Below are 25,252 nucleotides of genomic sequence, written 5' to 3'. Positions count from 1 at the left end.
GATGCAGTATGATGTGGATAAATGTGAGGTTATCCACTTTGGGAGCAAAAACACGAAGGCAGAATATAATCTGAATGGCGGCAGATTAGGAAAAGGGGAGGTGCAACGAGACCTGGGTGTCATGGTACATCAGTCATTAAAAGTTGGCATGCAGGTACAACAGGCGGTGAAGAAGGCAAATGGTATGTTGGCCTTCATAGCTAGGGGTTTTGAGTATAGGAGCAGGGAGGGCTTACTGCAGTTGTACAGGGCCTTGGTGATGCCTCACCTGGAATATTGTGTTCAGTTTTGGTCTCCTAATCTGAGGAAGGACATTCTTGCTATTGAGGGAGTGCAGCGAAGGTTCACCAGACTGATTCCCGGGATGGCTGGACTGGCATATGAGGAGAGACTGGTTCAACTGGGCCTTTATACACTGGAGTTTAGAAGGATGAGAGGGGATCTCATAGAAACATATAAAATTCTGACAGGATTTGGACAGGTTAGATGCAGGAAGAATGTTCCTGATGTTGGGGAAGTCCAGAACCACGGGACACAGTCTAAGGATAAGGGGTAGGCCATTTAGGACTGAGATGAAGAGGAACTTCTTCACTCAGTTGTTAACCTGTGAAATTCCCTGCCGCAGAGAGTTGTCGATGCCAGTTCATTGGATATATTCAAGAGGGAGTTAGATATGGCCCTTACGGCTAAAGGGATCAAGGCGTATGGAGAGAAAGCAGGAAAGAGGTACTGAGGTGAATGATCAGCCATGATCTTATTGAATGGTGGTGCTGGCTCGAAGGGCCGAATGGCCTAATCCTGCACCTATTTTCTATATTTCTATTATGAGAGGATGTAGTAGAAGTGTTTAAAATTATAAAAGAGTGGGGCAGGGTAGATCGAAGAAGATTATTTCCAGTAGTTGAAGGGTCAAGAACAAGATTACATATCAGCAATTTATAACTTGAGGGCAGGAACAATTGTGGAATTGAACAACTACTACTTACATTTATATAGAGCCTTTAAAATAGTAAAACATCCCAAGGCGCTTCACAGGAGCATTATCAAATTTGACACAGTCACATAAGGAGAAGGTAAGACAGGTGACCGCAGAGTAGGGTTTAAGGAGCATCTTAAAGGAGGAGAGAGAGATAGAGAGGTTTAAGGAGGGAAGTTGGGTGGTCAGCAATTGAGTGGGAATAGGGTTGAGAGAGCTGGTGGTGTGGCTCGTGGACAATGTGAGCTCGGAGAGAGCCTGTGGGAAATAGAAGACAAGACTGAAGTGTTTGCAACCATCTTCAGCCAGAAATATCGAGTGGATGATCCATCACTGCCTCCTCCTGAGGTCTCCACCATCACAGAAGCCAGTCTTCAGCCAATTCAATTCACTCCAAGTGCTATCAAGAAATGCTGAGCGCACTAGATTCAGCAAAGGCTATGGGCCCCGACAACATCCCAGCTGTCGTACTGAAGACTTGTGCTCCAGATCTATCCGCATCTTTAGCCTAGCTGTTCCACTACAGCTACAACACTGGCATCTACCCAACAATGTGGAAAACTGCCCAGGTATGTCCTGTCCACAAAAAGCAGGACAAATCCAATCTGGCCAATTACTGCCCCATCAGTCTACTCTAAATCATCAGCAAAGTGATGAAAGGTATCGTCGACAGTGCTATCAAACGGCACTTGCTCACCAATAACCTGCTCACCGATGCCCAGTTTTGGTTCTGCCAGTACCACTCGGCTCCAGACCTCATTACAGCCTTGGTCCAAACATGGACAAAATAATTGAATTCCAGGGGTGAGGTGAGAGTGACTGCCCTCGATATCAAGGTAACATTTGACCGAGTGTGGCATCAAGAAGCCTGAGTAAAACTGAAGTCAATGGGAATGGGGGGGGACGGGGGAGGGCGGGGTGGGCGGGGCGGGGGGTGGGGGGGCGGGCGGGGGTGGAATGCTCTCCACTGACTGGAGTCAGGCTTAACACAAAGAATGACAGTTGGAGGTCAATCATCACAACCCCAGGACATTGCTGCACGAGTTCCTCAGGGCAATGTCCTAGGCCCAACTATCTTCAGTTGCTTCATCAATGATCTTCCCTCCATCGTAAAGTCAGAAGTGGGGATGGTCGCTGATGATTGCACTAGTCGCATCTCCTCAGATAATGAAGCAGTCCGTGCCCACATGCAGCAAGACCTGGATGACTTTCAGACTTGGGCTGATAAGTGGCAAGTTACATTCGCTTCACACAAGTGTCGGGCAATAACTATCTCCAACAAGCGAGTTCTAACCACCGCCCCTTGACATTCAACGGCCTTACCATTGCTGAACTATCAGCATTCTGGGGGTTACCATTGACCAGAAACGTAACTGGACGAGCCACATAAATATTGTGGCAACAAGAGCAGGTCAGAGGCTGGGTATTCTGTGCAAGTGTCTCGCCTCCTGATTCCTCAAAGCCTTTCCACTATCTACAAGGCACAAGTCAGGAGTGATGGAATACTCTTCACTTGCCTGGAGGAGTGTAGCTCCAACAACACTCAAGAAGCTTGACACAATCCAGGACAAAGCAGCCCATTTGATCGGCACCCCATCCACCACCTTAAACATTCACTCCCTCCACCATTGGCGTACGGTGGCTGCAGCAACTCACCAAGGTGGCTTCGGCAACACTTCCCAAACCCACGACCTCTGCCACCTAGAAGGACAAGGGCAGCAGGTGCATGGGAACACCACCACTTCCAAGTTCCCCTCTAAGCCACACACCATCCTGACTTGGAAGTATATCGCCATTCCTTCATCATTGCTGGGTCAAATCCTAGAACTCCCTCCGTAACAGCACTGTGGAGGTACTTTCACCACACGGACTACAGCGGTTCAAGATGATGGCTCACCACCACCTTCTCAAAGGCAATTAGGGATGGGCAATAAATGCTGGTCTTGCCAACGATGCTTCCATTCCATGAATGAATTTTTTAAAAAGAGAGAAAGATGTGAGTTTAGGGCGAGGGCAGAGGAGAATCTTGGGGGAAGTTTTCCCCGGTGGGCTAGGGGAAGGGAAAGAAGCAGCAGGATAGATGGTCCACTCTTGGTGACAAAGAAATCTAGGTGCTCCTCACACTTGTTGGAGGTGAGGGTGTAGGAGGCCGGGGAGAGATGTTTAAGAAGACGGTTTGTCGTGGAGAAGAGAAGCCGGGGTTATCATTGCATTCCAGGAGTAATCCTGAAATAATGAACAGTTTTGGCAGAGGAGAGCAGGACCCAATAGTGCTTTATGTCTTCCAGCAAGATTAGGCGATGAATGGATAAACCGGTTGTCTGCCATGAATGTTCAAGCCTGTGTCCCTTGGACTTGAGGGAACGAAGATGAGGGCTGTACCGGAGGATGAACCAGGGTGAGAGAGAATATGGTTTTAATGGGGACAAGGGCATCAGAGATGGAGGGTGAGGGTGTGATTGAGCAAATTGTTAGCTGCAGAAATATCATGCTGCATGGAGGGCCAAAGGCTGAATAGTTAAGAGTTTGAAAGTTCCATTGTAATTAACTTTTAGAGTTCCAGGATTAATGGTTGAGTCAGATACCGTGTCAACATTCAAGATTAGATTGCATAGTTGGTTGAAGCATTATGGGAACAGGTTGTGTCAATGTGATTACTACTATTTAATCACATGGAAGGTAAACGGCAACACAGACTGGTAGGGCCGAATGTTCTGTTTCCGTACTGTTTCTCCAAAGCATTGAATCAGACCACAAGACATGGGTTCTAACCTGGGATTGTGTATGCTGTGAGTTCCTGGTCTCAGTCATATCTTTGATAAGGTGCTCTGGCTGCTCTCTCATACTTCCTTGGATCTGGTTGCAGAGCATTGGTGCCATAGCACAGGACACCTACCCATTTCTTGGTTGACAAATGGTAGGTAATGTGCTGCAATAAAAAAGGCACAATCTTTTTAAAAAACAGAGCTCCTAAAACAAACAGCCACGGGCTTGATGGGCTGATGGCCTCCTTCTGTGCTGTAATGATTCTATTCGAGTACAGAATTATAAACATTTTCACTGAGGGACTGATACTCCATTCATTTCAATTACATGAGCTTAGTTGCATGAACTTCTCAAATATAATTGGCAAGGGTGGAGTGCTGTTTAATGCACAATGATGCTTAAGTGGCTTTATATCATTAATGTAATGATGACACAAAAAGATATTAAACTTCCTCACTCATTAGCATATTGTACCATATTCAAAATTCACCACATTCAATAATCCCTAATTTGCATTATTTCCAAGATAATAGTTTCCTTTGGAAAAATAGCCATGTTGGGATCTGTTCACTGCTCATGGATCCTGAAACTTGTAACTGGTTGGTGCAATAGCTAAAGCTATTTTAAGTGTTTTTAAATGTGATAAATGGCTAACTTTCATACGTTTTTTGGTTCCTCTGACAGCTGTTGATGTGCAAACTGTTCTGTCTAACTGCTCGGCTGTCATGCCAGTAATTCAAAAGTTAGTGTTTGATTTTCATCAAACTTGACTAGTGACTATCTCTTATTTGTTCTTGAATAATCAGTGTGCTGGGAACACAATGCACCCATGTGTGATAAACAAGTCTTTCCACCTCAGTTTTGTTGAATTACTACGAGAAAAATAGAATCACAGAATGGTTATAGCACAGAAGGAGGCCATTCGGCCCATCAAGCCCATGCCGTTTCTTTGCATGAGCACTTTAGCTAGTCCCACTCTCCCGCCCTTTCCCTGTATCCATGCACATTTTTTTCCTTCAGGTACTTATCCAATTCCCTTTTGAAAGCCACGATTCAGTCTGCCTCCAGCACCCTTTCCCGCAGTGCATTCCAGATCCTAACCACTCGCTGCGTAAAAAAGTTTTTCCTCATGTCGCCTTTAGTTCTTTTGCCAAACACCTTAAATCTGTGTCCTCTGGTTCTCGACCTTCCACCAATGGCAACAGTTTCTCTCTCTCTACTCTGTCTAGATCCCTCATGATTTTGAACACCTTTATCAAATCTCCTCTCAACCTTCTCTGCTCCAAGGTGAACAACCTAGTTTCTCCAGTCTATCCACTTAACTGAAGTCCCTCATCCCTGGAATCATTCTCGTAAATCTCTTCTGTACCCTCTCAAAGGCCTTCACATCCTTCCTAAAGTGCGGTGCCCAGAATTGGACACACTGCTCCAGTTGAGGCCAAACCAGTGTTTTATACAGGTTCATCACAATATCCATGCTTTTGTACTCTATGCCTCTATTCTTGAAGCCCAGGATCTCGTATGTTTTTTAACCGCTTTCTCAACCTGCCCTGCCACCTTCAATGATTTGTGCACATATACCCCCAGGTCTCTCTATTCATCTACCCCCTTTAGAATTGTATCCTTTAATTTATATTGCCTCTCCTCATTCTAATGTATCACTTTGCACTTTTCTGCATTAAATTTTATCTGCCACGTGTCCACCCATTTCACCAGCCTGTCTACTTGAAGTCTATCACTATCCTCCACACTGTTCACTATACTTCCAAGTTTTGTGTCATCTGCAAATGTTGAAATTGTGCCCTGTACACCCAAGTCCAAGTCATTAATATATATCAAGAAAAGCAGTGGCCCTAGTACTGACCCTTGGTGAACACCACTCTATACCTTCCTCCACCAAAAAACAACCGTTCACCACTACTCTCTATTTCCTGTCACGTAGCCAATTTCACATCCATGCTGCCACTGTCCCTTTTATTCCTTGGGCTTCAATTTTGCTGGCAAGCCTATTATGTGGCACTTTATCAAATGCCTTTTGGAAGTCCCATGTACACCACGTCAACTGTATTGCCCTCATCAACCCTCACTGTTGCCTCATCAAAAAACTCGATCACGTTAGTTAAACATGTTTTGCCTTTAGCAAGTCTGTGCTGGCTTTCCATAATTAATCTGCACTTGTCCAATTGACTGTTAACTTTGCCCCTGATTATCATTTCCAAAAGCTTCCCCACCAGGTTAAACTGACTGGCCTGTAGTTGCTGAGTTTATCCATACACCCTTTTTTGAACAAGGGTGTAACATTTGCAATTCTCCAGTCCTCTGCCACCAACCCCATATCTAAGGAGGATTGGAAGATTATGGCCAGTATCTCTGTGATTTCCTCCTTAACTTTCCTCAGCATCCTAGGATGCATCCCATCCGGTCCTGGTGACTTATCAACTTCAAGTGCAGGCAGCCTTTCTTGTACTTCCTCTTTATCAATTTGATCTCATCCAGTATTAACACTACCTCCTCTTTCACTATGACTTTGGCAGCATCTTTCTTGGTGAAGACAGATGCAAAGTACTCATTAGTATCTCAGCCATGCCTCTGCCTCAATGCATAGGTCTCCTTTTTGGTCCCTAATCAGCCCCACCCGTCCTTTTACTACCTGTCTACTATTTATATGCCTATAGAAGACTTTTGAATTCCCTTTTATGTTAGCTGCCAATCTATTTTCATTCTCTTTGCCCCTCTTATTTTCTTTTTCACTTCCCCTCTGAACTTTCTATATTGAGCCTGATTCTCAACCTGACATCTGTCATACGCCCCCTTTTTCTGCTTCATCTTACTTTCTCTCTCTCTCTCTCTCTCTCTCTCTCTCTCTCGTCATCCAGGGAGCTTTGGCTTTAGTTGTCTTACCATTCCTCCTCATGGAAAGGTACCTCGACTCTACCCAAACCATCTCCTCTTTAAAGGCAACCCATTGTTCGATTATAGTTTTGTCTGCTGATCTTTGATTTCAATTTACCTGGGCCAGATCCGTTCTCAACCCACTGAAATTTGCCTTCCTCCAGTTAAGTATTTTTACTCTAGCTTGCTCTCTGTCCTTCTCCATAGCTAATCTAAACCGTATATTGATAAATTGGCTTTCTTCGATCAGATCCAGGGTTTCTTTTTAACTGGACATCCTGGGAGCAGTGTCTTCGAAATACTAACCCCGTAATACCTCGTAATAACTTAAAATGCTTGAACTGATTTTTTTTGTTGCACCTGACGAGTGACTTTCTCTTGTCTGACATTTCGTATAGAAATTGGACATGTTGGGAATGGTCTCATCCCGGGAGCCCAAAGTTTTCACTTTCACTTAAACATTTGATTCTTTTCCAATGCTTTAACTTTATGTTTACTATCACAATAAATCTATGTGCACCTTATTATGCCAAGATGTTACTTTATCTTGCAGCTAGTAGTGGTGAGAAAATTCTTATAGACAATGTAGAACTTCAACCTAAAGTCTGGACAGAAAAGCATTCAATGGAAATTTGATAGTTTCAGCATTGCAAAGTCGGACCTCACACCGCAGATTTCCAGTCTAATTAACCAAAGCACTCCCAGCCTCAGTGAATACCACGGGCAATGTTCAGTTTGTACTTGCTCCGATTCTTCTTGTGTCCATATTACTATTTTGTAGGTCTGGAAGGCCTTTTCTTAGTGTTGCTCTGACATTGGTAAAGTTTAAACAGTAGAACCCAGCAGCATTGCTGGCATAAGAAACATCACAGCACATACAAAATGGAGTGTTGCCCTTCTGGTAGGGTGGCTGACTGGAACTTGAAGGCCCTTGTTAAATCCAGACATTCAATGGCCAGAGCACAATGTAGTGAGGCTAAAGTTACGCAGTGTGGTGGCCAACATTCCTCCCTAAATCCACTACAGGATGCAGATTAACTGCTCATTATTCTCATTGCTGTTTACATAAACGTGAATTGCACAAAATGGATGTCACATTTGCCTATCTAATCATTCCATTGTATGTAAAGCATTTTGAAATGCAGTATATTAATGTATGTCTTTAGGTAGCCAAAGCTTTGAATGAAGTCTTTAGACAGTGGGTGTGACACTTGGGGATGGACAATAAATGCTGGCCTTGCCAAAACTGTCCCATGCTATACTTCTGATAAAAGATCCAAAATCTGAAACTCTTGAAAATTGAAACAAATATATGCATTTTATAACCATTTCCATTTTGATTGCAGGGTGCTCATAGTAGGAGTGTATTCATGTATTTAAGTATAATGGGCTAGACTTTTGGCATATATCCGCCCATTTATCACCCATTTAGCGCCCATATAACTGCCGAGATTCTCTTTACCGGCCACATTTGATTAGAAATGGAAACTACAACCTGATTATCACCCATTTATTGCCGATGGAACATTCGGCTTACAATTACCGCCGGAATGAGCTAAAGCGCCGGCCCATTTTAAAAAAAGAAATCTGATAATTCGTGAACCTCCCAGAAGACTGTTTATAATGGAAACTACCGCCCAGATTATCGCCATGCACTACTTTTGGCATTTCGCCCGTATACCGCCCAAATGATCACCCGCCCAAAAAGACACTCAATAAAAGCTGCACTCACCTGACAACCCGGTGGTATGGACACCATTTTATAAATCGGAGGAAGTTTAATAAAAGGCTGCTTCAAATTGATGGGAGCATTGAAGTAATTTGTGAGTGATTTTAAGGGTGTTTTAGAATCTTTCCAATCATCTACTCACATTGTGGTCAATTTTGAGTTTATATTGTGTTTGTTGAGGACAATTTAAGAATTTTGAAGACCGATTAGGGCATTTATAGTAATGGGGCCTGTAATTTCTCAGCCAATCTTGATGACTACCCACGTGCTGCAGAATAGAGATGGAAGACGGTTTATTGAAGAGCATTCAAATTGTGCCCAAAGAGGTGACAGATTGATGATGAGGAGGGGATCTTATACCCAACGCATTTACAGGGAGCAGTGTTCATACCTGCACCTGTCCGATAGAACGTGCGTTAGAAGGCTGCGATTCTGAAAAGAGGTCATAGTGAGATATGCCAGCTAATTAAGGGAGATTTGCAGCCTACCAGCACCATCAAGATCGCACTGCCCATTGAGGTTAAGGTTACTGTGGCACTTTCCTTCTATGCATCGGGCTCCTTTCAGGCCTCAGCTGGCGACATTTGCTGCATCTCTCAGCATGCCACACATTGCAGCATTCGTCAGGTGACTGAAGCCCTTTACACACGTAAGGATGGACTTTATAAGCTTCCCAATGACCAGGGAGGCCCAGAGTGAGAAGGCTTTGGGGTTCTCGAGAATAGCAAATTTCCCCAAGGTGCAGGGAGCAATAGACTGTACACACAACACCCTGCGAGCACCTTTAGAGGATGCAGAGGTTTACTGTAACCGAAAGGGATTCCACTCCCTGAATATACAGCTCGTTGTCGACCACAAGCAAATAATCATGGCAGTAAATGCAAATTTTCCAGGTAGCATTCATGATGCGCACATCTTGCGTGAGAGCACTGTCTGTGACCTGTTTAAGAGTCAGCCACAAGGTCACTGCTGGATGCTGGGCGATAAAGGATATGGCCTTGCCAGCTGGCTCATGACCCCCCTGCGAAAGACTCGGATAGAAGCCGACAAGCGCTACAATGAAAGTCATATAGCCACACGCAGTATCGTCAAAAAGACAATTGGAGTGCTGAAGCAGCGCTTCAGATGCCTGGACCACTCGGGAGGCAACCGACAATACCACCCTGAGCAGATCGCTGAGTTCATTGTGGTGTGCTGTATGTTGCATAACTTAGCCATCAGGTGGGGACAAGAATTGCCAGATGGGGCTGCCGGTCCACCTCAGGAGAGAGGGGAGGCAGAAGAGGAGGAAGAGGTGGAAGAAGAGGACTTCGGGGAGGACAATCAGCCTGGCGAAGAACCCATACATCTACCCCTCCCGACACCGCAGGAAAAGCCCCATGGTAGTTACGCAGCTGCAAGACTGTTGTGTCAGCAGCTCATAAATGAACGCTTTGCTTGAAGTTACGTTGGTGAAAGTTAAGGTTGCGTTACGTTATGTTTCATCCTGGCCTGGCCATTGTTTGCAACTCTTGTATTGATGTTTAACCTTCTGTTATTAAAAGACACGACACAACATTGTAAGTTAAATAAAAAATCTTTAATAATTTGACACTTAATTTAAACTTTTAAAAAAAACTCTTAACTTGAAAAAAACAAACATATACATTAAAGAAATAATATAATAGAAACACTCCCCCACCCCAAGTTAACACATTTTTAGTAACAATGGGCCCAAGTTTCGGGCCGCGCCTAGAACGGCGCAGCCCTGACCTGGACGCCCGTTTTTCGCGCCGCAAAGTGCGCCTAAAAAAAACTTACAGATTCTCCGGCTCCCTGCTGGTCCTCGAGTCAGGCGCGGCGCAGCACGAGCTGTGGGGGGCGGAGCTAGGTCCCTGCGCTGAAAACAGTGCCAGGACCTCTGCACATGCGCGATCCAGGCGCCCAAAACTGTGTGGGAGGGGCCCGAAGCACGCAGCCCCTAGCCCTGGCCGAATGGCCTCACTGGGGCTGCGTGCATAAGGCTGCCTCCCACGCCTGGCTCCTGCTTCCTCCCGACCCGACTCGACTCCCGCTCCTGCCGCCCCCGGACCGAACCCGACTCCCGACTCCCGCCTCCCCCCCCCCTCCCCCCAAACCCGACCTGACCTCCCTCTCCCTCCTTCCCCCCCACCCCCGGACCCGAACCGAACCCCCTCCCACCACCCCCCCGACCCGACCTGTGCTCCCGACCCCGCCCCCCCCCACCAACCGGACCCGACCATCCTCCTCCTCCCCCCCCCCCCCCCACCCCCCCTGACACGACCTGTGCTCCCGACCCCCCCCCTTTCATTTCCCCCCTTTCATTTCCCCCCTTTCATTTCCCCCCTTTCATTTCCCCCCTTTCATTTCCCCCCTTTCCTTCCCCCCTTTCCTTCCCCCCCTCTTTCCTTCCTCCTCCTTTTCTCCCCCCCTCTCCTTTTCTCCCCCCTCTCCTTTTCTCCCCCCTCTCCTTTTCTCCCCCGTCTCCTTTTCTCCCCCGTCTCCTTTTCTCCCCCCTCTCCTTTTCTCCCCCCCTCTCCTTCCCCTTCCCCCCCGCTCTCCTCTCCTTCCCCCCCGCTCTCCTCTCCTTCCCCCCCGCTCTCCTCTCCTTCCCCCCCGCTCTCCTCTCCTTCCCCCCCGCTCTCCTCTCCTTCCCCCCCGCTCTCCTCTCCTTCCCCCCCGCTCTCCTCTCCTTCCCCCCCGCTCTCCTCTCCTTCCCCCCCCGCTCTCCTCTCCTTCCCCCCCGCTCTCCTCTCCTTCCCCCCCGCTCTCCTCTCCTTCCCCCCCCGCTCTCCTCTCCTTCCCCCCCCGCTCTCCTCTCTCCTTCCCCCCCGCTCTCCTCTCTCCTTCCCCCCCGCTCTCCTCTCTCCTTCCCCCCCCTTCCCCTTCTCCTCTTCCCCCCCTTCCCCTTCTCCTCTTCCCCCCCTTCCCCTTCTCCTCTTCCCCCCTTCCCCTCTTCCTCTTCCCCCCTCTTCCCACCCTCCTCTTCCCCCCCCTTCCCCATCTCCTCTTCCCCTTCTCCTCCTCCCCCCCTTCCCCGTCTCCTCCTCCCCCCCTTCCCCGTCTCCTCCTCCCCCCCCTTCCCCGTCTCCTCCTCCCCCCCCTTCCCCGTCTCCTCCTCCCCCCCCTTCCCCGTCTCCTCCTCCCCCCCTTCCCTGTCTCCTCCTCCCCCCCCTTCCCTGTCTCCTCCTCCCCCCCCTTCCCCGTCTCCTCCTCCTCCCCCCCTTCCCCGTCTCCTCCTCCCCCCCCTTCCCCGTCTCCTCCTCCCCCCCTTCCCCGTCTCCTCCTCCCCCCCCTTCCCCGTCTCCTCCTCCCCCCCCCTTCCCCGTCTCCTCCTCCCCCCCCCTTCCCCGTCTCCTCCTCCCCCCCCCTTCCCCGTCTCCTCCTCCCCCCCCTTCCCCGTCTCCTCCTCCCCCCCTTCCCCGTCTCCTCCTCCCCCCCCTTCCCCGTCTCCTCCTCCCCCCCCTTCCCCGTCTCCTCCTCCCCCCCCTTCCCCGTCTCCTCCTTCCCCCCCCCTTCCCCGTCTCCAACTTCCCCGTCTCCTCCTCCTCCCCCCCTTCCCCGTCTCCTCCTCCCCCCCTTTCCCCGTCTCCTCCTCCCCTTCCCCTTCTCCTTCCACCCCCCTGTCCCCTTCTCCTCCCACCCTTCTCTCCCTCCCTCCCCCTTCTCCCCCTTCCCTCCCTCCCTCCCCTCCCCCTGCCCCCCTCTCTCTCTCTCTACCCCCCTCCTCTCCCTCCCCTCGCTGTCAGAAACACAGACAGTGAGAGACACACAGACAGACAGAGATAGAGACACTGACAGAGACACACTGGGGGGGGGGGGGGCATCCCAGCACGCTGTTGGGGGGCTCCCGGTGCTGCAGTCGGTAAGTAGAAAATGTTTTACTTATTTATTTAAAAAAATATATTATTTCTTTTTTTTTGATTGATTTGATGTTTTTATCATTTATTATTGATGATGGCTCTCTATTTGTAAAACTGAAGTGTTTAATGTTTGTAAACTTCCCTTTAAACCCCCCCTCCCCAATTCCCTAAGCCTGATTTGTAACCTACGCCTGATTTTCTAAAGTGTAGACAAGGTTTTTTCGAGCGTACAAAAATCTTCACTTACTCCATTCTAAGTTAGTTTGGAGTAAGTTTTCACTGCCGAAGCTTTGAAAACAGGCGTAAGTGGCCGGACACGCCCCCTTTTGGAAAAAAAAATTCTGTTCCAAAGTGAAACTGTTCTAACATGACTAGAACTGGAGCAAACTAAATGCCGAGAATTTGAATTTCTAAGACACTCCGTTCTACACCTGTTGCTCCAAAAAATCAGGAGCAACTGAGGCCGAAACTTGGGCCCAAGAACTCCCACAATAATTTTTCAATCACAATTAAAATATAACCGCACACAAGCACCCACCCATCCCCAACAGTCAACAATTTTTTAATAACAATAACGAGTATTACGAAACCATCATCTCTTCCCCCTCCCCCCAATCATGCAAAATATCTACCTGCGGCCACACTTCCCTCTGCCTCTACCTCCCCTGGTCTTAACCCCCCCCTTTCCCACTTACGCTCCCCCTTCTGCCCGCATTAACTCCAAGCCAGGGTTTGCACAGGGAGCATTAAGGGTTAACACAGTTTTTTTGGTCTCTGGTTCAGTGAGTCAAAATGCTTTGTTGAATTTCTCCTGGATTTGATGATTGGCCTCTTCCTGTCAGATTCTGGCTTATTTTAAGTTGGGCACACTGAAACAGTGTGTTCAAGACACTAAATTGGCACTTGGGTAACAGGAAAAAAAATGCAGATTTTTGTTTTGTAGCGCTTGATAAGCAACTATCTCATATTTGACACTTGTTAGAAAATGCGTTTGCTGGGAGTGGTACGCACATCATCCTGGGAACCCAAACCACACTTCTGTTTAAACATTGTGGTCCAGGCAACTTTTAGTTGGGATTGCTGTTCTTGCCTGTCTTTGTGTGGGTAACTGCTGCTCTCCCGGATACCTCATTTGGGTGTTGGTGAGGTTGAGTGTGCCTCCCAAGAGAAGATCCCAGATTGCTTGCCATTTCTTCAGTTATCTGGGTTGACACTCATTCACATTGAGATGTGTGCCAGAGCGCTTTAACCTTAGGTTTATTGTGAGGAGGACTGCATCTTCTCATAACGAAAGCTGTGTTGTCGTGCTTTTTTGGAAGTGGGGGAGGGGGAGGACGGTGGTGGTGGTGTGCAGGGGCGTTTACTCTCCAGTAGATAGACACAAGGAAACATTGGGCTGAGTACTCTGGAATTTCGAGGCCAGTCATGAGTTATGTGGTCTCCTTTACCACTGACCAGCATTAGGAGCAGGAGTATGTGTATGAGGGTATGCTTCTGACTACAGTCCTTGCAGTAAAGGTGTGACATTTATAGAACTTGCGTTGATGATCATGGATTCTGCTGCAGATGGTGATGTTGAAAATTAGTTTCTAGGGGCTCAGTTTTCTCCGGTGATTTGAGATGTTTTTTTGGCACGTGCCGTTTTTTTTGTCCTAAATTTAAAAATCCGAGTTTCCCCAAAGATTGTGTGCCAGCGTAACTCAGTTAGTTACGATTTTTTTATGTTCAGTTTTTTTTGCATCATGGGGCGTAACCTGATGTCTGCACCAGGTTTTCACATTTATGCAAGTTTGGCTAACTTACAATTTTCCTAGGACGGCGTGTGTGAACATTCCCAAAAAACCTTCTGGGCACTTAAGAAAAACCATCGCACATCAAAAAATCGGCGCAGAATGACGCCATTGTTTTTCTGCGAAGCTTTGGAGGGAGTCAAGAACACATTAAATATGCATCATCAAATTTAATTTTTTCCAACTGAAAATACAGAAAATGGAAGTTGCATGCAATTCTTTAATTTTGGATTTTTAAAATAGTACCATGCCACCACCGAATGTCTCCAAACTGGGCTCGAAGGTTGGAGCGTCGGCCGGCAGAATTTGTCCCTCGCCCGGACACGGGTTTGGGGCTCAGCTTCAAAAGAAGCCTGGGGGAAGGGGGTGGGAGGGGTGTGGAAACCGAACTGAAGGGATGAGAACCCTGACACTATGCAGCAAGCAGCATCAAATGAAGCCCGCGGGCAGGCAGGGGGGGTTATTCCCCGATCAAAGCAAGCCTATTGTGCATGCACAGTCCTGGGTGTGGTACATACTAGGGCGTCGCCCTTGGGGAGAGAAACAACAAAAGCTTGTCCTGCCTGCTGTTTTGAGCTTCTTGCAAAGGTACGATTTAATCATGGGGGCAGTACTGACAATGCCATACCTCATGCAAGCCTTCTGCATGATGGTGCTGCGGGGGAGACAATTGATTCGACGTCATCGCATGAGGGACCTCAGAGCATGTAGGGTGATGGGCAGGAGGCCTTATCCACGTCGGGTATATAGAGTCAAGCGTTTGTACCTGTGTCAGACTGTGATGCAGACTGTGTCAGAAGGCTGCGTTTCCGCAAAGAAATTGTAACTGAGATCTGAGAGTTAGTAAATGCAGACCTGCAACCTAGAAGTGTCAGGAGGACTGTTTTATTAGTTGAAGTTAAGGTTACAGCTGCACTTTCATTCTAAGCATCTGGATCATACCAGGCCACAACTGGGGATGTGTGCTCCATTTCTCAGCATGCAACACATATCTGCATTCGGCAGGTGACTGTTGCACTATATGCCCAGAGGAATGACCACATAAAGTTCCCCATGACCACCCAGGCGATGCATGAAAAGAACTGTGGGCTTCTCCAGGATTGCTGGCTTCCCAAAGGTACCGGGCTGAATTGATTGTACCCACGTCGCTTTGCGAGCATCTTTGGAGGATTCCGAGATGTACAGGAACAGAAAAGGCTTCCACTTCGTTAATGTGCAACTTCTGTGTGACGACATGCATCACATCATGTTAGTCGATGCAAAATACCCTGGGAGCACCCATGATGCATTCATCCTACGCGAGAGCACTATATCTGCCATGTTTCAGCAGCAGCTAGAAAGGCAGAGCTGCCTACTGGGAGACAAAGGGTTCGGCCTCGCCACCTGGCTCATGACGCCCCTACGCGTAACCCGGACAGAAGCTGACCAGGAATACAACATGTCACACATTGCAACGCGCAGCATAATAGCGAGGACCATTGGCATCTTGAAATGGCGTTTCCGATGCCTGGACCATTCCGGAGGCTACTTGCAATGCTCCCCTGAGATTGTCGGTCAGTTCATTGTTGTGTGCTGCATGCTGCATAACTTAGCCATCATGAAGCAGCAGCAGCTGGTAGTAGAAGTCTCACCTGAGGTGAGATGGCTGATGATGAGGAGGAAGATGCAGATGACGAGGAGGAAGACAAGGACGAGGAAGCTATGCAACTACCTGAACCCGGAGCACCACGGTGGCGGAGGGCGGGCCGTCGTGCCCCTTTAATGATTGCTTGAGCCTTGAGCCAGCAGCTCACCCGGGAATACTTTGTTGGCTGAAGGCTCAGCGGCAACTATTTTTACTGTTTACTGTTTGGACCTGTGTAAAAATGAGGTGGACAAATGGGCCAGGCATGTCTCCTGTTCGTTGCTTTACTGTCTTTAGGAAAGAAAATATTTTAAAAATAAATTACCGAAAAGCAGACTGCAGCATAGGGTGCAGTGGAGTGATTATCCTGACTACAAGACTGGGAGAGTGTGGAGAACAATTTGATGTAGAGGGGAGAGTGAGTCTTCTCTGCGCAAAGTTGAAGTTGGGATTGTCAAATTTTCCAACTTAGAAAATGGCAATGTTCTTCGTAAATTTTTAATGATGTCTGTGGTGCCCTCCTTACTGAATCTGATTTAATTGACTAATTAGACTTTCAGCTCAGTAAATATCTCCAGTAATTCAAAACCTGTTAAGCTACCAAGTGACACTAATTATGACTGGTGCCTGAAGGTCCAAATTATGGTTAAATTGTGAGTTGCTTCTGGAAGACATTATGCAGTTGAATTTCTGTCATTCAGGCATAAAGAGGAAGTCCAGGGTCCCAACAGAAATAAAGTTGCATAATGTATTGATAACATAAATTGTGAATAATGTAATTGTTTTAATACCTACCGTACTAATTAGATTTTTCATACTTATCTATCATTTCCCATTTGCCTGACAGCAGCATTTTGTAACAAGTGGCACAGTAACAAGGGAGAATGGTCAGCAAATCTGTTGCTTGTGAGAAGAACCCCTGTGGCTATGTTATAATGAAACCTGCCCTTGTACAATGTTAAAGGTAAACATATATCACAGAACAGAGTCGTAATTACCTGAATATTCAAGAAGAAATGACAAAGTTAAATATATCCAGCTTGGCTGCTAAATATTTCAACCATGTGAAACATGGTTCTGAATAAGTTTAAACTGCAATAAGTACAACTAAGCTTCCAATCCTGCTGGTGCACAACAGGGATTATACTTTCAGTAGTTGTGATCTTACTGCTATTAATGTGCAGGAAAAGCAAAGTATATTTACTGGCAGTAATAATTAATAACAAACTGGAGATACAATTGAAATTCCTGTTTAAAAGATGAATTTATTTAAATTCAAATGCAATGTGAATGATTGCATAAGTGTTAGTTTGGAGATAACCACATATGATGAGGTTTAAATACGATGATTGCGAAATAGAGTACTCTTCAGCAATGATGAGATTTGAGTTATTGCCATTTTTTAAATGTCTTAAGATATTGTGGGCTGCTCTTCCTACTAGTAAATATCCTTATGATGTTTACAAATGACTTTCACTTTTATATTAAATGGTTGTGTGTATTGCAGTGTGATCTTACTGCGTTTGAGTTGATGATCAGATAATAAAAGTTTTCAGTTTAGTTCTTAATTGTCTTGCCATTGACAACTATATGAAGACATTTGTGATCCGTCTTGCCTCTCAACGCAATATGATTGAGTGTAGAGACTGATTGTCACTCAGTACAATAGACAAGGTCATTTGCTGCTAGGAATCAGGGTTGCCAAGGGAACACCAGCATAATTTGATCCCAACAGTAACTGATTTTAAATGGGGAAAAGCATTGCTTGCAGTATGTTGAGAATAATGATTTGAAAATAATTGTGTGTTTTATATTTGACTGGTGATCTGCAGTATGTATGATTTTGATCATAGCCTATTTGCATACGAGTAATTAACTCCAGATGATATCAATGAAATCAGGCAGAAACGAGGTATTTGTCCTTTTTATGCAATGTACCGATCAAGGGACCTCCGTGTTACCTAAAATCCATTTAACCTTAAAATGGGGATGTTTCCTTGTAAATTTTTATATCATTAAAACATCCTGTTAAATTATTCATCACGTTCTTTGACTGAACAATTATAGATTTGAACAGTCGTCATATTTTCCAATTTTAATAATCTCCTCAAAAACTTAGAAATTTGCAAAGAAAACTTACTTATTCTTGATCAGATTTAACCAATATACTAAATTCCTGGGTTACAGTAAATTATGCGATTGTATATTTCATAAGTCACGTACTGCTGCTTGGTCCAAAGGACATCTAGGTTGTATGTCAGGCAGTCGCCATTGATACCTTGGGTACAATCCAATACCCCTGGCATCATTATGTCTGTGTAATGTCAGCAAGGATGTGAAGCTAGAAAGGCTGAGGGAGATTCTCAGCAATAGAATGACTGAGGCATGATTGAACTGGGAACAGTCTTTTTTTTTATTGAAGGAATTCCCCTTGGATTTTTAAAATTCTTTTTCAAGGTGTAGATGACGCTGGCAAGGCCACATTTACTGCTTATCTTTACTGGCCCAACAGTAATTGTACAATTAGGTGACTTGCTAGGCCACCTAAGAGAGTATTGATAGTCAACTTTGTAGTGTGGAATAAAATCACATGTAGGCCAGTTACAGCTGACGGGTTCCCTTCCCCAAAGGGTAGAGCAGTTGTGTTTTTTCCCTGCTGCTAAACCCCAGATTACCCATTTTATTGGATTCAGTGTCACAACTTGGCATGGTGGAGTTAAATTCATGATTTTTGGGTTACTAGACCAGAATCAGAAACGCTATTAATCTGTAGATTATCAGTGCAAAAGAAGCAGTTGTGAATGCTGTAAGGATCTAAGCAGATATTTTTGTTACAAAATAACGGTACCTCTATTCTCCTGTTGTCTGTTTTTAAAAATAGAAGAGAACTTCAAATCTCGATGAAAAAGAAAGTGCCTTTCACCATCTCGGGCATTCCAAAATGTTTTAAAGCCAATGAAATACTTTTGAAGTGTAGTCGCTATTGTAATGTGGGAAATGCAACAGCCAATTTGCGCACAGCAGGCTCCCACAAACAGCCATGTGATAATGACCAGCTAATCTGTTTTAGTGATGTTGTTTGAGGGATAAATGTTGGTTAGGATACCATGAAGAACTCCCCATCTCTTCTGCGACATCCATGGGATCTTTTACATCCACCTAAGCGAGGGCAGATGGGCCCTCGGTTTAACATCTGAAAGACAGCACCTCCACCAGTGCAACACTCACTCAATACTGCACTGGTGTGTCAGCCTTGATTTTGTGCTCAAGTCCCTGGAGTGGGACTTGAACCCACAACCTTCTGACTCAGAGACGAGAATGCTACTACTAAGCTATGGCTGAAACCAACAGATTAAACAAACTCTGCTGATCATAAATTTGTCATACTGAAATTGAGCAATGTGATCGAATGGCTATTGAAACAACATTACTTAAATATTGTATGGCAGAAGACCAAAGTGAAAGGGCCTTTTAGTTCTTTTAGATTATAAAGACTTTGCAAGGTCAGATTTGAATGGTTGAGTGTTGAAATAATTCTGTTTTTTATATTTGGAATAGGAATTCCAATTCTGACTGACATCTAATATGATTAACTCTGACTCTCAAAATTCGGTTCACAATAACATCCAAATGAATAACATGATTAGAACACATCTTTGTGTTTAAGCTTCAGTGACCATAAGCTATGTTTTCTACGTTAAGCTCCGATCTAAAGAAGCTTACAATCTGTTTTAAAAACACAATTCTTAAAGACGTTGGGCAGTATTTTCGGCTAATTTGCGCCCTGTTTAGCACCTGGGCGGGATGCAAAAACAACTTTTTGACGTGAAACGAGGTGCACAACATATTGTGCCCGGGCAGAACTTTTGGCAATGGTTTTGCAGTGGCGCTAAAACATAACGCCCGCTCACTGTTTGGATGACATAAACCATCGTGCATTGTGCGCTCGCGCCCTTGGCAAAACTTTGGAGCGTAACTCTTGATTTAGCATTCGCCCGGGAACCTGCCAGCAAAAACCAGTCGAACCCCGGGCGCACCAGGCACTAACGGCACCATCTTGGAAACGGAAGAGAACGCCTGAGTTCGGAATGATTAAAAGCAGTGGGAGAAGAATGCTGCATTACTGCATACTTTTTATTGTGAAGTCTATGTGAGTTTATAGTTTTAAAGGATATTTGAGAACATTTTAAAAGATGGGGGCCATACTATGTCAGCCATTAATGCTGACTGCTATATTTATATGGCGTCGAATTGCAAAAAGGCTTATTGATCATTTTCAATGTAATCGAAGAGGTCACAGATGTATGGGGAGGAGACCTTTACCCCCAACAACTTTACAGGGAACATCACTCATACCTGCAGCTCCCTGCAGCACAGTGCTTTAGAAGGCTGTACTTCCGAAAAGAAGTGCTGACCGAGATATGCCAGCTCATACAGGCAGACCTATAGCCTACCAACGGCACCAGGACTGCACTGCACTTCACATACGCTCCCTGCTGGAGTGGAATTAAACTACAGAACCAGTGGGAACCTGTTCAACCTGCACCGTCTCCAGGCCAGGTCCAAGACCACACCAACCTTTGTTGTCGAGCTACAGTATGTGGATGACGCCTGCGTCTGTGCACATACAGAGGCTGAACTCCAGGACATAGTCGACATATTTACTGAGGCGTTCGAAAGCATGGGCCTTACGCTAAACATCCGTAAGACAAAGGTCCTCCACCAGCCTGTCCTCACCGCACAGCACTGACCCCAGTCATCAAGATCCACGGCGCGGCCCTGGACACCGTGGACCATGTCACACATCTCGGGAGCCTCCTATCAACAAGAGCAGGCATCGACGACGAGATCCAACACCGCCTCCAGTGCACCAGTGCAGCCTTCGGCCGCCTGAGGAAAAGAGTGTTTGAAGACCAGGCCCTCAAAACTGCCACCAAGCTCATGGTCTACAGACAATTGGAGTGCTCAAACAATGCTTCCGATGCCTGGACCACTCTGGCGGCTGCCTGCAATACTCCCCTCAGCAAGTCCGAGTTCATTGTGGTGTGCCGCATGCTACACAACTTAGCCATCATGAGGGGACAGGATTTGCCAAAGCGGAATGCAGAACCACCTCAGGAGAGAGGTGGGGAGGAGGAAGACGGAGCCTAGCGAGGAACCCATGCCACCACCACCCGCACCACAACCACAGGGGAGGCATCGTGGAAATTTCACCGCTGCAAAAAGCCTTAGGTCAGCAGCTCATAATTGAAAACTTTGCTTGAAGAGTGAATGGCATGTTTGACCATTGTCTAGCCACTCTATCCCACCATGTTGACTATTCCCCCTCTTATTCTGCAAATGAGACATTACAAAGGAATGGTTAAGGTGAGTAAAATAATTTATGAAACATTGTAAACTTTTATAACTTTAACATAATTTGCAAACGTTGAAACTTTAATTAAATAACAGAAATTGTGATTAAACAACAACAACATTACCAACACCCCTGCCCTACTGTCTTTTACCACTAACATCTCCCCGCCCCCCCCCCCCCTCCTTTGCCTGCTCCTCGTACCCAAAGTGACACCACGATGGCGTGCAGCAACGTTGTCAGAGCGCTGCTGTGTTGTGGGGAGAGACATTGGAGACACCTCCTGGGGAGACACTGGACGAGCTTGTGACGTGGAAGGCCCAGCTCTGACTGGCGAGCCTCTTCATCAGTGTCGCCAGTCGCAGGTGGTGTGGGGCTGTGTCTGGGTGTCTGGGGAACTCGGAAAGGCTGCTCGCCACACTCTCCGGTACTCCAGTGTGACTGGTGGAGGCCACCAGCCTCGTGTGGGCAGCGATGGTTTTGCGGCTTGCACCAACAATCTCCGACCCTACCTCCATTATGGTCGCAGTGTGATTCTCCATGATCGCGGGAATCCTACCCAGGACATCAAGGAGCTGACTGGTGAGCTGGATGTCCAGTTCCACGTCTGCCTGTCTGTCAGCAGACCGATTTTGTCGCCTCACCCTCCGGAGAGATGGCAAACGGGATTTGACTCCAGAATTGCGTTGCTGCATGCCGCTAGTCCCAGGAGCCTCAGAGATCTCAAAGCCTGGGAATATTAGATCATCCTCGGACGAGGTGATTGCCAGTGGGAAAAAAAGGTGCAGTCGGCTGCTCTGTCAACTCCTCCTCCTCCACATGATGACCTGTGTGGACAGTTGATCTGAGGGATGCGGCACCTGTGACTGGTCATCTGGAAGTAGAAAGCACCAGACGAGTGGTTAGCAGCAGGGGAGGGGGCAGGGTGACCTGAGGAAGGTCACATAGCACAGGCTCATTTGAAGGACCGCTGCTACTCCATTATATCTAGTCCAGAGACACCATCACATTGCCAAGACCCAGCCCAGGCAGTGTGCAGGACTTACCCTCAGTATACAAGCGGGGGTGAGCACCCCCAGTGGCTGTTGCCTGACCTGAGATGCCGATGAGGCCTACCACTCATTCCTCCAGGTCCATAAGTGCCGGCTTCTGACACAGATCACCGCCTGTTTGCACCTGTTCGTGGCGGTTATGGGATTTCTTTGCCTGCAAAGATGAAAATGGGAACGGTTGCCAGAGGTCCATCTGTTCTTGTGGCACACACACATAGCCACAAAAGCACTTCTACCATACAGTCTGAATGTACAGCCCTCTGTTTAGTGGTTCATCGGGAGGACACCGAAGTGCGGAAACATCTTGAGATCTCAGAAAACAACCTTAATAATGTGTAAAGATAATTCGTGGCAAATAGAGTGCCACACTAAGCCTACTTATGTGTCATGCATTTTAGGACGCAACCCACAGAATGCTGAGAGACAGCAACAGCATGAGAACAAATAGTGTGTCAGATTTATCATTTAAGTAATGAAGGAGCGCATCAATAAAAATTGTACTCTAACAACCCTACAAAGATCATTAAAGTTTTTCTGGCACTGCTTCCCACTCCTGGCCACTGTGTCTGAGGCAGAGACCTCCTCAGCAATCTTTCTCCAGATTTTGTTAAAAATGGCTGGCAGGAGTCTAGAACCACCCCTCCGATGTAGTTCCTGCCATCTCCTCTCTACAGCCCCCACAAGAACTTCGTTTGCCTCTTGTGAAAATCGTCTGGCACGCTGTCTGCTGTCGTCCTCCTCCATCACCAAAGTCGAATAATAAAATGACTGATTCAGCTCCGGGTGTACTGTGCATGTGCGCGGCCGTGCCCTGCATTAGTGTTTGCGATCGGACAGCAGACCCCCCCCAGAAGCGCGGGGGGAAAAAAAATTGCGCTTTCGCAGAACAGACAATTTTTTTAGGGTTGGAAATTTCGGCTCCGGCGTACAAATGCTGTGGTGCAACGCCGGAGTTAGCACTAATGCCCATCGTGAACTTTCATTTGCTGAAAGTTGCGCACTCTGGTGCTAACGCTAACCCGGTGCTAAAATTTTTATTTCGCCGCGATTTGTGCCTGGAAATGGGCGAAACCGCAAAAAGCTGAAAATCCAGCCCGTTTTGCTTTCACTTCTGAGCCACCTTTGAATCAGTGTAGTGTTTGCTTTGGCCACCGATAGAAAAATATAAGAAAGTATGTAATGAAGAAAAGCCATTTCAGTCTTATCAATCCCATTCTCGCCATGTACGTGTACAATTTGTCCTGTTAATGAGCCCAAGTTTCCACAAGAAAAAAAACGGGCGCCCCTCCGAGCTGGGCGCCCGTTTTTCGCGCCTAAAACGGCGCCTAAAAAAAATCCTCGGTATTCTCCACCTACCTGTAGGTCCTCTGGCTCTCGGCGCAGCCAGCATGAGCTGTGGGGGGGGTGGAGCCAGGTCCCTGCGCTGAAAACAGTGCCGGGACCTCTGCACATGCGTGCTACAGTGAGCACGCAAGTGCAGTAGCTCCAGGCGCCGAACTGTGTGGGAGGGGCCCAAAGCACGCAGCCCCTCGCCCTGGCTGAATGGCCTCACTGGGGCTGCGTGAATAAGGTTCCTCCCACGGCCAGCTCCTGCTCCCCGCCCCCGACCAGACCCGACACTCACTACCACCCCCCACCCCCGCCGACCAGACCCGACACCTGCTCCTCCCCCCCGACCCGAGACCCGACACCCGCTCCCCCCCCCACCCCCCCTGGCGACCAGACCCGATACCTGCTCCTCCCCCCCCGACTCGAGACCCGACACCCGCTTCCCCCCCCCCCCACTGGACCCGACTCCCGGACTGGATCCGATCTGACCTGACCTGACCTCTCCCTTCCCCACCCCACCCCCTCTCTCTCTTCCCCCCCCCCCGTGCTCCCTCTCTCTCTCCCTCTCCCTCTCCCTCTCCTCCCTCTCCCTCTCTCTCTCCCTCTCCCTCTCCCTCTCCCTCTCCCTCTCCCTCTCCCTCTCCCTCTCCCTCTCCCTCTCCCTCTCCCTCTCCCTCTCCCTCTCCCTCTCCCTCTCCCTCTCCCTCTCCCTCTCCCTCTCCCTCTCCCTCTCCCTCTCCCTCTCAACGACACGAACGGCTTTCTCCCCCTCCCCCCCCCCCATCCCGCTCAGCGGCACGAACGGCTGCAGAATTCTCCCTGGCTGAAGCACTTTCACACAGGTAGGAAGATGGTTTATTTAATCTTTTCTTGGCTTATAAATGTTTATTCAGGTTGGATTTATTTGTATAATATTTGTAGAAGTATAAATAAGGATTTATTGTCGAATTTAATGACTTCCCTTCCCCCCCCCTCCCCCCCACCTCGTTCTGGGCGCCTAATTTGTAACCTGCGCCTGATTTTTTAATGTGTAGAACAGGTTTTTTCAGTTCTACAAAAATCTTCACTGGCTCCATTCTACTTTAGTTTGGAGTACATTTTCACTGTGGAAACTTTCAAATCAGGCGTCAGTGGCCGGACACGCCCCCTTTTGAAGAAAAAATTCTGTTCTAAACTAGAACTGTTCTACCTGACTAGAACTGCAGAAAAAAAAATGTGGAGAATTGCGATTTCTAAAATAGTCCGTTCTCCACCAGTTGCTCCTAAAAATCAGGCGCGAATCATGTGGAAACTTGGGCCCAATGACTCTACTCTTTATAGTGGCAATCTAGCACAAATGAAACCTTCAAGATGAAGCTGTGAGATTTCTTCCTAGGCGTTGAACGCAATTAAGCAAAACTCCAGGATATTTATACAACCCCTAACAAGTTGCATTTCAGTACTGATTTATCCATGGTTTGTCTCAGTAGCACAAGACCAATTGCGTTCCTTCGATCAGGGGTCTCTGTTTTTGGCTGCACAGATGTGAAAAATTGAGCCTGGCGTTTAGATCAATGTTCCCATTAATTTACATAAATCTCAAGTTGCTGAATGTAACATATCGTGGTGTTTTTATTTAGTATTTATCTCCTCTGCAAGGTCACAGTGTTAAGAATAGTTCTTTCCAAATATCAAAGGAGACAAGCCAACAAATAAATATTAGCATATATAGGACTGAGTTGCCTGGGCCTCAAAGGCCTTATGGACTGGGCCTTGAAGGCCATGTGGCTCGAGAGCTACAGGTTGGACACTACTGCCAGAGTATTTGATTGTCTGTACTTAGTTGGTGAATTTTTGTTGATCAAGGTGAGGGATATTAGTGTTGGGATCATTTCCTCA

General features: G+C 47.1%; 1 protein-coding gene across 8 annotated transcripts in view; it reads left to right on the top strand.

Annotated features, from left to right (window-relative positions):
* The window catches only part of apaf1 (apoptotic peptidase activating factor 1), a 250,376-nt gene that overhangs the window by 69,876 nt on the left and 155,248 nt on the right, over positions 1-25,252 (top strand). The gene's annotated exons all lie outside the window — the stretch shown is intronic.

The sequence above is a fragment of the Pristiophorus japonicus genome, chromosome 13 (assembly GCF_044704955.1).
Source record: "Pristiophorus japonicus isolate sPriJap1 chromosome 13, sPriJap1.hap1, whole genome shotgun sequence".
NCBI lineage: Eukaryota > Metazoa > Chordata > Chondrichthyes > Pristiophoridae > Pristiophorus > Pristiophorus japonicus.
The sequence above is the reverse complement of the archived record's forward strand: the minus strand, read 5'-3'. Positions and strand labels throughout refer to the sequence as shown.